The sequence below is a fragment of the Neomonachus schauinslandi genome, chromosome 13 (assembly GCF_002201575.2).
Source record: "Neomonachus schauinslandi chromosome 13, ASM220157v2, whole genome shotgun sequence".
Classification (NCBI taxonomy): Eukaryota; Metazoa; Chordata; class Mammalia; order Carnivora; family Phocidae; genus Neomonachus; species Neomonachus schauinslandi.
The window spans coordinates 19,820,814-19,836,045 of NC_058415.1; positions in this window are offsets into that span (position 1 = coordinate 19,820,814).

Below are 15,232 nucleotides of genomic sequence, written 5' to 3' on the forward strand. Positions count from 1 at the left end.
TAAGGAAAGAACAGGGATACAGTTCATGTTGCAAAATATTTAAGAATGACTTATACTCTTCAAGTGGGATGAATTCTGGCAAGTTTGGGGTGAAATAGCTTTGGGAAAAAGTAGAAGTTAAGTGAGTTTGTGCTGATAACCTCAGTTTTCTTTTTTAACAAGAAATTTTTAAAAAAACATACATGTACAAAATTACCGTTTTAAAATGGTTGCATAATTTAGGTAGGGTTTTTTTTTAATCATTTGAAATGATTTCATTAAAAATCATCGGGGCACCTGGGAGGTTCAGTCAGATAACCGTCTGCTTCAGCTCAGGTCATGATCTCAGGGTCCTGGGATCGAGCCCCATGTCGGGCTCCCTGCTCAGCGGGGAATCTGCTTGTCCCTCTGCCCCTCCCCCTGCTTCTGCATGCGCACGCGTACTCTCTCTCAAATAAATCTTTTTTTTAAAAAAAGGAATCATCAATATGGATATCTTGTCGCTTAATGTGAGGATTTTAGAAGTTTGATGTTAAACTTCTACTGTTACACCTGAAGCAATGTCACTTCACTGAAATACAGTATTTTCATCTGGGTTAGAGGAAGTTACAAACCTGTACGTTTACTGAGAAGTTACTGTGTACCTTTGCCGAGTGATTACCCGAGCATGTGCAGTCTATGCAAAGAGGAGTTTTCTGAGGTTTTAAAAACAGTGTCAGATGTGATACTCTAGCAAAGAGTTTGTAGTCCTGCCTTAAATCCACATAATTACGATTGGTCATAATTACTATTGCAATAATTACTTTTCCATTCCTAGCCAGTACTGTGTCCAGGAAGCAGTCTAATTTCAAATGGATATTTACAGAATAATCCCCAATCTCAAGATTTTCAGAGGACCAGCAAGATAGGCGACAATAATTAATTTTTTTAAAGATTCTGATTATGAACTACATGCTGGAGCTGATCACGTAACAAAGATGACTGAACACATTCTTTTACTCTTCCAGAATCTCATTGAAATGACTGGAGAAATACTAAAAATAGATTAATAGCAGAATTGGAAAACCAGAACATGAACAGTGTGGAATTCCTAGAAGATAAAAAGCAGATTATCGAGGATCAGTTAATTAAAGAGTGAAGCAGCTCAGCCATTCTGCGCACCTTTGAAGCACCTAATTCTGGAGTTTGCCACCAGGCTAAGGCTAAGAAAACAGCTCTTTGAGGTAGGAGTTCTGACACAGACACACTGGGATCGGAGAAGAAGGGTGTTACCCAAATGACTCCCAAGGAGGAACCGAGGATCTGCTGCCCAGCCACTCGCTCTGGCTGTGGGGAGCAGCCACTCCCTTTCTCATCACCACAGGCGCCCATGGTCAGCATCTGTGTTCACTAAAAGTGGGACAGTTGTTTGGCTGAGGAAAAGCACTTCAAACTGTAATCTTAGGTCTGCATCCATAAATACGCCAAGAATCATCAGATTTGAAGAAAACCAGTAACATAAAAGGAGACACCAAATTAAAACAAAGTAACCTGTTCAAGAAAGTAGTAGAAGAAACAGAAGAAATGTAAAAATGAATATGATTAAGGTCATATTCATAAGGATATTGTATCCATAAACAATAAGATGCTAGGAAAAAAATAGTCTCTAGAAACTGAAAATATAATTATGAAAAAACACTCAGAAGATGGGCTAGATTGCAGAATGGGTTCAGCTGAAGCTTAAATTCATGAAATGCAAGATTTGAGAGATTCTCCCTAATATGCCCTGCAAAGGGATGAAAGGTAAATACTATGAAAGAAAAGTGCAAGTCCTTCACAAACTCAGACGTATAGTAATTGCACAAGTAGTAAGCAGTTGGCATATAGTAAGTACACAAATGCTTGTGGAATTAATGAGACAACACAGATTTCAGTATTAGACTTCTTATTCAATAACTAAAAGAAATTTTTCTCTAAGAATTACTAAGCGCACTGAACAGTGAATCCGTGATGAGATTTTAAATCAAAGCAACTGATGATGCCATGAGATCTGTCATTCCCCTTTATAATCATGAGATGCCTATAATCAGAAAAAGTCTAAATGAATATTAATGCATATGGGAAAATAAAGTGAGCTCCACATCACCCTCAACCTGGGAGCCAGCTGATGAAGCATCACTATTTAGAATGTTGCTGGTTGCAACACCCAAGGAAAAAGAGAGTGAGGCAACGTTCACTGACTTAAAGCTTCTGCACACATGCCACTTCTCACACTTCATTAGCCAAGAGTGTCACATGGCCGTGCCCTAGTTCAGAGCAGGGAAGCACAGTGCGGACTTACTGTGTCAAGACAAGGAGAGAGAAGCAAATACGTGTCAACAACTTTCATAGCTACCAACTGCCAGGAATGGGAGGTGGAATTTAAAAATCCAAGAAAAGTCAGGAAAGAGAAAAGTTGTTACACAGGGGAAAAAAAAAGTAAGACCAAATGCTTTTCTCACAATAAATCTAAGTAGGTTAAATTCTCAAATTCCTTAGGCTTGAGTAAAAACAAAAAATCCAACTATGCACTATTTACAAAAAGCAAATCTATCATGGATTATAAAGAAATAGACAAAGGTATACCAGGCAGATCCTAACAAAAGTGGATGTGGCTTTGTTAACTTCTGGCTAAATAGAATAAATAGAATCCAAAATGAAAAGCATTAAAGGGCGGCAAAGAAGAAAGCATTTCTTTTTGACTAATAAAAAGTATAGTTTGCTGAGGGATTTTTTTTTTAACTTTTTTTTAAAGATTTTATTTATTTCTTAGAGAGCACAAGCAGGGAGGAGGGGCAGAGGGAGAGGGAGAAGCAGACTCCCCGATTGGCAGGGAGCCTGATGCGGGGGGCTTGATCCCAGGACCCCCGGACCATGACCCGGGCCAAAGGCAGACGCTTAATCAGCTGAGCCACCCAGGCACCCCTTGCTGAAAGATTTTTAAAAATATATCTCCAACCTAAAAACTCAGTTTCAAAATTGATGGAGTGAAAATTTTAGAAATACAAGGAGAAATGGACAAACCAATTATGAGAAAGGCTTTAACACATCTCTCTTCAAAATCAGTGGACCCACCACTACACACTTATTAGAATGGCTTATGGTACAAGCACTGATGAGGATGCAGAGCAACAGGAATTCTCATAGACTGCTGGTAGAAATGCAAGATAATGCGGCCACTCAGAACAGACTGGCAGTGTCTCTAAACAGTAAACATAATCATGACCCCCACCGTCACTCCTGGGTGTTCACTCTAAATAGATTAAAACTCGTGTTCACATAAGAACTGGTACACGAATGTTTATAGCAGCTCCATTCATAATCACCAAAATGTCTTCCAACAGGCGAGTGAATAAGCAAATGATAGTGTATCCACACACGCGATAAAAAGGAATGAATTACATATATAACAACTTGGGTGAATCTCAACAGTCCTATGCTAAGTGAAAAAAGCCCCAAAGTTACATACTCTATGATTTCGTGTATTTGACATTCTTGAAAAGGCAAAACTGTGGTGATAGAGGATAGATCTGTGGTTGTCAGGTTTTGGGGAGGGGGGAGGATTTGATAACAAAGAGGCTATGCAGGGGTGTATCTTTTGGTGATGGACTTCTGGATTATGATTGTGATTATGATTGCAGTGGTGGTAATACAAACCCATACATACGTCAAAAATCATGGAACTGTACCCTCCTGAGTCATTTTTACTGTATGATAATGTTAAAGCAAAAAACTCCAGTCCCACCCCCTACCGATAGGTCAAGATAAGGAAGGTATTATCTGATAAAGTATTTTGTATCCACCATGAATACAAAATATGTTCTTTTGGAAGATCTATGGAACACTAATCAAAATGATTGATATGATGGGGAGAACTTGTAAAATGCGAAGATCCTACAGATCGTGTCCTCTTTGCAAAATGTAATAAAACTAGTAACAAAACTAGTTGACTTGGAAATTTTTGAATTACCTTTTACACCTTTTTTTTTTTTTTAAAGATTTTATTTATTTATTTGAGACAGAGAGAGACAGAGAGCACATGAGAGGGGGTAGGGTCAGAGGGAGAAGCAGACCCCCTGCTGAGCAGGGAGCCCGATGCGGGACTCGATCCCGGGACTCCAGGATCATGACCTGAGCCGAAGGCAGTCGCTTAACCAACTGAGCCACCCAGGCGCCCCCCTTTTACACCTTTTATTAACTCCTTGATGGGGGAAATCAAAACAAATTATAGACAATTTAGAGTGAATAAAAGTTACTTTTCAAAACCTAGGAGATTCTGCCAAATAAGATGTTAGAGGAAAATTTATAGGTTTTATTTATTTATTTATTTATTTATTTGAGACAGAGAGAATGAGAGAGAGAGAGCACATGAGAGGGGGGAGGGTCAGAGGGAAAAGCAGGCTCCCTGCCGAGCAGGGAGCCCGATGCGGGACTCGATCCCGGGACTCCAGGATCATGACCTGAGCCGAAGGCAGTCGCTTAACCAACTGAGCCACCGAGGCGCCCCGATATAGGTTTTGACTTATTTTTCAAGAAATAAGAAAACCGAAGATAGGGGCACCTGGCTGGCTCAGTCAGTGGAACATGTGACTCGATCTCTGGGTTGTGAGTTTGAGCCCCACACTGGGTGTGGAGATTACTTAGGAATAAAATCTTAAAAAAGAAGAAGAAGAAAAAAGAAAGCTGAAAACAGGTGAAATAAAACTTAACTTTAGAAACCAGAAAAAAAGGTAAGCTGAAAGAAGCAAGGGATTTAAAAAGTTAAAAGCAGAAATGAATAAAATAGAAAGCAAACACATCTTGATCAATAAAATTAAAAAGTTCTAATGTAAAAACCAGTAAAAGGTAGGGGCGCCTGGGTGGCTCAGTTGGTTGAGCGACTGCCTTCGGCTCAGGTCATGATCCTGGAGTCCCCGGATCAAGTCCCGCATCGGGCTCCCTGCTCGGCAGGGAGTCTGCTTCTCTCTCTGACCTTCCCCCCCTCATTCTCTCTCTCCCTCGTTCTCTCTCTCTCAAAAAAAAAAATTAAAAAAAAATCTTTAAAAAAAAAAAAAAAAAAAAACCAGTAAAAGGTAAACCTTTGAAAAATATGATAAAAAGAACAAGAAGTAACCAACAGGCGCCTGGGTGGCTCAGTTGGTTAAGCGACTGCCTTCGGCTCAGGTCATGATCCTGGAGTCCCGGGATCGAGTCCCGCATGGGGCTCCCTGCTCAGCAGGGAGTCCGCTTCTCCCTCTGACCCTCCCCCCTCTCATGCGCTCTCTCTCATTCTCTCTCTCACAAATAAATAAATAAAATCTTTTAAAAAAAAAAAGTAACCAACAAAAATATATAACCAGAATTAATAATTTTTAGAAAGATAACATACTTTTTTAATTAGAAGAGAGTACTATTTACAACTTACTCCTAATGTAATTATATAGCTTCATTCCAATTTGAAAGAACCAGATGAAGTGTGATGACTTTTTTAAAAAAATAGATTCTAAAAATACATAAGAAGTAGAAAATGTAAATAGACCAAGTAATTTAGGAGAAATTAAAAAGGTAGTATGAGAACTTCTTTTAAAAAGGCAAATACTGCGGCACCTGGGTGACTCAGTTGGTTAAGCATCCAATTCTTGATTTCATCTCAGGTCATAATCTCAGGGTCATGAGATCAAGCCCTGAGTCAGGCTCTGCGCTCCACACAGAGTATGCTTGACATTCCCTCTCCCTCCCCTTCTGCCCTTCCCCCTGCTATTTGCACATGCTCTCTCTCTCTCTCCCCCTGCCTCTCATAAATAAATAAAGGCAAATGCTATCAGACAAACCTTCAAGGCATCCACATATTTGTAAACCATTCTAGAGGATAGAAAAGAAAATGCAAAGCTGCCTAATTCATTCCATGTGGAAAGCATAATCCTGATACCAAAACTGCACAAATAAAACACAAGGAAAACTGTAGACCAATCTCACTTAACAGAGGTGCAAACCACTATAACTCACTAAATTAACAGATTAAAGAATGAAATACCATCTTCACTGCCAAAAAAAGCATTTAATAAATCAAACATCCTCTGGTACTCGTAACAGTCTAGAAACAGAAGGAAACTTTACCTTGTAGCTTGATTAAACGTATCTATTTGAGATCTACAGCAAACAAACGATGAAAAAACTTAGAAACTGAGAAAATACAAAAATAGTGCTAAAAAATATACACAACGCAAAGACAGTTGTCATCGTAAATGTTTTTGGACAAAAAGGAAACTAATGATTATCCGCTGGCATGGTATTACAATTAATGAGAAACTTAGTAAGCAGACAGGGCACAACACCAACATCAAAAACTTTTTTATACACCAGCAATAGCCAATTAGGAAATGTATGGAGGAAAAGATCCTACTCATGTAGAAATAAGGTTAACAGAGAAATGTTAAGGCCCATATGAATAATAATAATAAAAAAATCTATGCTGAAGGATATAAAAATAGACCCCCCCCAAATGGAGAGTCATGCCACAGTTCTAAGAGGAAGACCCAACACAATAAATGTGTCCATTCTACCAAAAAACTCATACATTCAAAGCAATTTCACATAATCAAAGCAAGGGTTTTTATTTTTTTTTATTTTTTTATTTATTTTTATTTTTTTAAAGATTTTATTTATTTATTTGACAGAGACAGAGACAGCGAGAGCAGGAACACAAGCAGGGGGAGTGGGAGAGGGAGAAGCAGGCTTCCCGCGGAGCAGGGAGCCCGATGCGGGGCTCGATCCCAGGACCCCGGGATCATGACCTGAGCCGAAGGCAGTCGCTTAACCAACTGAGCCACCCAGGCGCCCCCAAAGCAAGGGTTTTTAAATGGATAGAACAACCTGATTACAAAGCTCATCTGGAAGACCGTGCACAAAACAACTCCGAAATCAAAACAGTCCATGGAGCAAAACTAAATGAAATAATGTGGTATTGGCACAGGAATAATCAAATAGGTTAAAAGCACAGAACAAAGAATCCAGGAACAGAGCCATGTATACAAAGGAATTTAGTACTTGAAAAATGGCCTTACAAATAGGTAAGGAATGGGGCGCTGGGTGGCTCAGTCATTAAGCATCTGCCTTCGGCTCAGGTCATGATCTCGGGGTCCTGGGATCGAGCCCCACATCGGGCTCCCTGCTCGGCGGGAAGCCTGCTTCTCCCTCTCCCACTCCCTCTGCTTGTGTTCCCTCTCTCGCTATGTCTCTGTCAAATAAATAAAATGTTTAAAAAAAAAATAGGTAAGGAAGAGTTGAACTGAATATTCAGTAAATGATGCTGGGATTACTCATTACTTGGAAAACATTTTCTTCTTTCATACCATGGAAAACAAAATCCAGATGAATTAAACATTGAGATATAAAAATAACTAGAAATATTGGAAAATTACTTTCAATAAATGTGGGGTGAGGAAGACCCTCTTAACAAAACCCAGTATCCACAAAAGAAAAAAACAAAAACAAAACAAAAAAAAACTTGATAGAGTTGACCACATTAAAAAATGTCAGAATTCTGGGGTGCCTGGGTGGTGCAGTGGGTTAAGTGTCCGACTCTTGGTTTCAGCTCAGGTCCTGACCTCAATGTCGTGAGATCGAGGCCCGCATCAGGCTCTGAGCTCAGAGTGAGTCTACTTCAGATTCTCTCTCCTCCGTCTGCCTCTCCTGCTTGTGCATGCTTGCCAGCACGCTCTCTCTCTCAAATAAATCTTTTAAAAAAAAATGTCGGGCGCCTGGGTGGCTCAGTCATTAAGCGTCTGCCTTCGTCTCAGGTCATGAGTAAAATCTTTAAAGAAAAAAAAAAAAGTCAAACTTCTGTACACAAATGACACAGACAAAAAGGTTGGGAAAATATGTAAAACATAACAGAGGTTAAATACAGCGAATATAAAGCACCCACAAACCAGACAAAAAATGGACAAAGGATATAAAAATATTTTTATAGGGGCGCCTGGGTGGCTCAGTCGTTAAGCGTCTGCCTTCAGCTCAGGTCAGGATCCCAGGGTCCTGGGATCGAGCCCCGCATCGGGCTCCCTGCTCAGCGGGAAGCCTGCTTCTCCCTCTCCCACTCCCCCTTCTTGTGTTCCCTCTCTCACTGTTAAATAAATAAAATCTTTAAAAAAAAAAATTTTTTTTTTATAAACAAAAATATAAACATTCAACTTCTTAAGAAATCAAAAATTAAAATGAGATACTGTTTTTTAGTCCTTGAAGTGTCAGATATGAGACAACGGGTGACAGTGCTGGAGATACTATGAGTAAAGAGCACTCTCATTGTTGAAGGATGTGTAAGTCGATACAGTTTTGGGGGTGGACAATTTGGCAGTGTATATCAATATTTAAAATGTGTCTAGCCTCTGATTTAATAACCATGATTCTAAGCATCCAGCCTAAAGACATATTCACACGAGTCCTAAGAGTCAATAAGAATGTGCATTGAAGCATTTTTTTTTAAAGATTTTATTTATTTGACAGAAAGAGACACAGTGAGAGAGGGAACACAAGCAGGGGGAGGGGGGAGGGAGAAGCAGGTTTCCCCCTGAGCAGGGAGCCCGATGTGGGGCTCGATCCCAGGACCCCGGGATCATGACCTGAGCTGAAGGCAGACGCTTAACGACTGAGCCACCCAGGCGCCCCAAAGCATTTTTTGAAATAATAAAAAATTAGAAACAACGTAATTGTACATAAATGTGGAAATTATTGAATTAGTACCTACCAGTTCCTACCATGCAATACTCTGCAGCAGATAAAACAGCAGCTCTGTATGTAGTATGGACACGGAAGTATTTTTAAGACATACTGATACGGGGTGCCTGGCTGGCTCAGTCGGTAGAACATGCAACTCTTGATCTCAGTGTTGAGCTGGAGCCCCACGCTGAGTGTACAGATTACTTAAAAAATAAAATCTTTAAAAAAAAAAAAAGACATACTGACATGAAAAACAAGTTCTGCCATAATACTTATTGCACACTATTTACATTTATATCGTTAAAAACCTGTTTACACATATACGGTGTACATTTTTGTCTGTGCGTGCCTAGAAAATACTCTGTAATAATACATATCAAGCTGTTGACAGTGACTCTGCAGAAGGCAGCAGGATTGTGAGGAGGGACAAAAGGGGGCTTTTCATATTTTACTCCATTTACTTTAGGTTGTTTGCTTTTTTTTTTTTTTTTTAACGTAGGCTCCATGCCCAGTGTGGAGCCCAGTGTGGGACTTGAACTCAAGACCCTGAGATCAAGACCTGAGCTGATATCAAGAGTCAGACACTTAACTGACTGAGCCACCCAGGCACCCCTGATTTTGTTTTTTAATAAGCCTCTTTTTATGGTTGACAAGTAATTTTCTAAATTCTCTTCATCACAGAGACCTTGGAAAATACAAACATATGACCTGCCATCCTGTATGTCCTGTGTCCATCTATTTTTCAAAATCTGGCTGTCCTAGTATCTATGTGGAAAATGAGCTTTAACATGTAACCTGTGTAACTCAGAGCTTTAAACCCGATGGCTTCCTACATAGTATATTCAAACTGCCTTTTTTTTTTTTTTAACTACAACCCACAGTAAAAATTATATTTTATGCAAAGGAAAAGGTAATTGTCCTGGCCCACACCTGCCTTGTGTGCACACGTAGTGAATGGAACATTTCATCGAACAGCTCTTACTGTACTTCTAGTGACACTCTAGTATGTTCTGTCCTGTTTCATTCCTTTAAAGAAAATTCTGTTTGCAACCCACTAAGTAGGTTTCACAATCCAGGACTGGGTCATGACCTATGGTATGAAAACACTGGGGAGAATGCTTCAGACACTTGTTCTTGTCTACTCCTGACCAAACTGCTGCCGGGCGTACAATGCGAGGCTGTCCCACCTTTGCATCCTTCCTCCAGGGGTCAAAGTCCTTCTCCGTTTGTGCGTTACTTGCAAAGCACAGCTTTCTTGAGCTCTTTCCCTCTCGTTAGGTAATTTACGTGAGATTCCCCTTTAAAAAACCCTTTGTTACAGTGAAAGCCTGAGTTTTCAAACTGATGCATCTACACAGAATCCTAAAAATATAATTTGGTTAAAGAATTAAAAAACACCCACAAATGTCCTGTGATTTAAGGCACTTGCTTGGTGTTGCTCACAAGGCACGTAGTGTACTTACTGTAAGGGCTGAAAGGGCTCAATCCCTTAGTACAGTTTGTAAATTTTAAACCAGTGTGAATTTAAAAACAAAAACCAGAAAAACAACCAAGCAGTTTAGAGTTAGATAAGGACACCTCCTATAGATTAGATAATCATTAACTTTGTTCCCGAGTGACTAGGGAGGATTCCTTGGTTTATTTTAAGGTCTCCAAAAGATAGTCCTCAATGTCCTTGACTGTGGAGGAGGCTCTTTTTTTTTTTTTTGACAGAGACAGAGACAGCGAGAGCAGGAACACAAGCAGGGGGAGTGGGAGAGGGAGAAGCAGGCTTCCCGCGGAGCAGGGAGCCCGATGCGGGGCTCGATCCCAGGACCCCGGGATCATGACCTGAGCCGAAGGCAGACGCTTAACGACTGAGCCACCCAGGCGCCCTGGAGGAGGCTTTTATCTCTACACTGGAAAAACCAAAAACAAAACTTTGCAAAAATCTTAAAACTAGATAATCCCCAGGTCCTTTTGTCTTAAAGGATAAATTTGACCGCGGTGTGAAAACAGAAAAATCAGGAGAGGGGATAGGAGAGGTGTTGTATAAGGTTACACAACAATATTGTATTATAATCATCAAACTTGCTAAGAGACTAGATCTTAATTATTCCAACCACTAAAAAGAAATGATAATTGTGTGACGTGGTGGAGGTGATAATTACCACTACAATGACAATCATACAAATGTATCAAATCAGTGTGTTGTACACCTTAAATTAACAAAATGTTATATGTCAAAAATATTTCAATTAAAAAAGCTAAAATCAATTTACTAAATAGCTCTAATTTCTTTACACCGAAGTCAAACCAAATCTTTTCTAAGAACCTAGTGCCTTGGGGCGCCTGGGTGGCTCAGTCAGTTAAGCGCCGGACTCTTGATTTCAGCTCAGGTCATGATCTCAGGGTCGTGGGATCGAGCCCCACACGTCAGGCTCTGCGCTCCGTGGGGAGTCAGTTTGAGATTTTCTCTTTCCTCTCCCTCTGCCCCTTGGCGTGCATGCTCTCTCTCTAATAAATAAATAAAATCTTAAAAAAAAAAAAAAAAAAGAAAGAATCTAGTGCCTTATTGTATACCAGATAGGAGACACTTTCACGTATTATTCCAAGACCTGGAAACCTATGAGGGGTCAAAGGTGTTATCTTTATACCCTTTATATCAGTCATACCCTGTTTCAAGCTATTGCTTACAATCAAGTGAACCGCTAGCTGTTTTTGGGACGAGTGGCAAGAATGGCAAATTTGAAGCTATGGAACATGGTTTTCTTGGTTTCCTGCTCTTTTAAGGCTTATATCATTTTCTGTAGTTGCTCTCTTATCCAATGTAGTTAATATAATAACCTTGTAACTATATAATAAGTTTAAACTGGCTAATGCCTCAAAATTTTTGGTATAGATTTCCATTCAATTTTGATTTAAAAAAATTAAATATTATAATTTTTTTAAATTACATCACTTTTTTCAGGGGCACCTGGCTCAGTCGGTTAAGTATCCGACTCTCAGTTTCAGCTCAGGTCTTCATCTCAGGGTCATGAGTCCACGCTGGGCATGAAGCCTACTTTTAATAACTTTTTGCAGAAATCACTCATCTTAAACCGAGTGAAGTCCATAGTCTTCAAGGCCTAGGTTTGAATACAATTGATAAGATGAAGTTTGGTGTTTTCTTTCACTGATAGGAGCAGATTTACCCTGAACCTTTTACTGGGGGTTAAGATTTTAGGTCTTTAGGTTAAAATAAAGCTTCAGGCCTACAACCCTCAGTTGTCCATAATTTTGCCATACCTTTAAAGTATTTCCTCTTTGTCCCAATTTTAATAAATGTGCTGCCAAAGCAAGCACTCAAGTATTCCCTTTTATAAACAGGACCAGGGTCGAACTTTCCACTAACCTGAGTTAACTCTGTTCCACAATTTACAGAGAGATGGTAATCATTTAGGGTTTCTCCCTGTTTGGTCAACTGGAAACCCGTAACTCTTCTCTACAACAAAAAGATGCCTCTCTGCCTATTTCTCCATCTCCCCCCCCTTCCCCCTTCCGCCCGTTCTCCCTTGAAGGAGAGTCAGTGCCTCAGGCCTTGGTTGAGAAATAGGCCTTGCCGGTAGGACGTGGGTTGCCCTTCTGTGTTAACACTTACGTTGTGCTTCAGCCCTTGCTGGTGACTTCAGCAAAATTAGAAGCAGCTTCATTTCTTCAGGGACTTCAAAGTCCCATGTGGAAGAGGCAAGGTGCCTGCTGGAATGAGGAACGTCTTACCTCCAAGCAGGCAGAGATGCGTCTCCTCAAGGGTTTTGAGGAGAAGCCGCTTCTGAGGAGAGCTAAACCCCCAGCACCCGGGCCTCGGCCGCCCTTGGACTCCCGCTAGCCGTGCGGAAGGCTCCGTAGCAGAAGGACTGACCCCACGAACATGAGTTTCTCCCAGTTGAGTTTCAGTTCACAAGTCAGGGACTCCAGACAACCAGCCAAGGGGGTGACATCCTGGAGCACCTGAAGCCAGATTGTTCTGCAAGTGGAGGCAGCTGTGGAAAGAACCAGACTCCACCACCATCGCTGAACGAGCCCCCTTTGACCCTGAACTGAAGGGAAACTGGGCAGGAAATAATTGTGGATTTTTAATTTCTTTAGAGTTCAACCTTCAAGAGAAAGGATATTAATTTTTTTTTTTAGACTTTAATTCCTCCCTGAGAATTTAATAACGTGAGGCATTTCATACAGTTCAAATCAGGGCATTTTAATATTGCCGGCATTTATTATTTGGAGTAGATTTATGCCTTCATTTGAATTCACTGCATAATCTCCAGCAAGCTCTATCGAATGCCCTACCTGGGAAAATCGAAGATGGAAAACAGATTGGGGAGTGCATTTTGAGGCTAGAGCATTGGGATAGGCTTGAGAGAATTTAATCGGTGCTCCATTGAGACCCATTTCAGGGCCGTCGGGGTCCCATGGCTGACCTCAGGAGGACTCACAAGGGGATGGTGATGAGGCCGGGGAGCACTCAGCATTTTCCCAGGAAGAACAGCGGCACTCGTGCAGTGCTGAGCCCTGTGTGTTAAGAAACTCAAATGTTAGAAATACTGGCGACACAGGAAGAGAGACGTTTTCCCCTCCCTTCCTGTGTCAGCCGAAGTCTGTAAAGGTGAGCGTCTGCTTTCTCAGAGCTTTCGGACACTCAGCGTTCATTCTCCTTGTCAAGCCCCCTTCCTTCTCCCAGGATGAAGGAGTGGCTTATTCTGGCTGTTGAGGTCAGCAGTGGGGTTGTTCATTACACGGGCTCAGCCTCCTCCTCCTGGATATCTTCTGGATCCTGCCTGTCCCCGTTGCCTGCCACTGCCCAGTAAGTCCATTCCATTTGGTGAGGGAAGAGGAGAGAAAGACTAGCCTGAACTTGGCTCTCCATCCTAGCCTGCAGTCCACCTTGAGAAGTACTGACGTGGCTACTTTAATCCCCATGAGAGCCTACTGGGCTTCCGTGAATGGGTTTCAGCTGGGTTCAGAGCTTTGAAGGGAAGAACAGTAGGCTTAATTAGCATCCCAGAAACAACACAGGCTGTGTTCCTTCAGGTGTCAAGACAATATAATAATTAACTCTGGAGTCCCACCACCCTGGCTTCTGTTCTAGGAGAGAATGACTATCTTCCTCAGTTCCAGGTAGAAATCCTGGTGAAACCACCTCACAGGCATTAGGATGGCTACTCTAACAAACCAACAAACCCCAGAAAGTAACAAGTGTCGGTGAGGATGTGGAGAAGGAGGAAGCCTCGTGCACTGCTTGTGGGAATGTGAAATGGTGCAGCTGCAACGGAAATCAGTATGGAGTTTCCCCCCCCCACGTTAAAAATAGAACTACCATATGATCCAGCAACTCCACTTCTGAATATATACCCCAAAGAACTGAAAGCCGGGTCTCAAATATGTATTTGTACACCCAGGTTCATAGCAGCATTTGTCACAGTAGCCAAAAGGTGGAAGCAACCCAAGCATCCACTGATGGATGGATAAACAGAATGTGGTAAAAAAAAAAAATATGTGAGGTAACAGAAAATAGATATACTGGACTCTAAAATACATATATTTAAAATAAATATATGGGCTCCTGAATCCTGGCACCGGGCTCCTAAAACCCTTGTCCTTTCCTAAGTGATAAGAGCACTAGGAGCATCTCTTGTTCCGATGAGGTGACTCTGGATGGGCTTCTGGATGGGGGCTGGTCACCAAAAAAACCAAGACATAATTAGCAGCTTGGAGTTTTCAGCTTGGCTCCCCCTTCTCTAGAGAGAGGAGAGGGGCTGGAAATGGAGTTAAGAATTGATCGTGCCTACGTGAGAAAGCCTCAAAAGAAATTCCAGTAGTATACGGTTCTGAGAGCTTCCAGGTCGGTGAACACATCCACGTACCAGGAGGGTGGCAGGTGCCACACACGGGACAGAGTCTCCTGCCTTCAGAACCCTCCCAGATCTCGCCCTATGGATTTTTTTTTTTTTTTTAAATCTGGCTGTTCATCCATATCCTTTATTATAGCCTTTAATAAACTGGTAAATATAAGTCAGTGTCCCTGAGTTCTGTGAGCTGTTCTAGCAAATACTCGAATCCAAGGGGGAGGAGGTCATGGGAACCTCTGGTTGTAGACAAGTCAGACAGAAGATGTGGGTAACCTGGGGACCTACTCCTTGCTATTGGCATCGAAGTGGGGCAAAGTCTTGAGGGACTGAGCCCTTACCCTGTGGGATCTGACGCTAACACGAGGCAGGGAGGGTCAGAAGTGAGTTAAATTGCAGTACCCTCAGCTGGTATTGCAGAATTTCTTGGTGGGGGAAAACGCCCACACCTCCGGTGTCAGAAATGTGGTGAGTGTGGTAGTCCTGTGGGAGTAAAGACTGGGATTTTTCTAATGCAACATACGATAGAGTAGTCACATGCACAGAGACAGAAAGCAGAATGACAGTAGCCAGGGCCGGGAGCAGGGGAAGTTGTTTAATGGGTAAAGAGTTGCAGTTTTGCAAGCTGGACGTGTTCTGGTGGTTGGTTGCATACACTGTGAATGTACTTAATACTACTG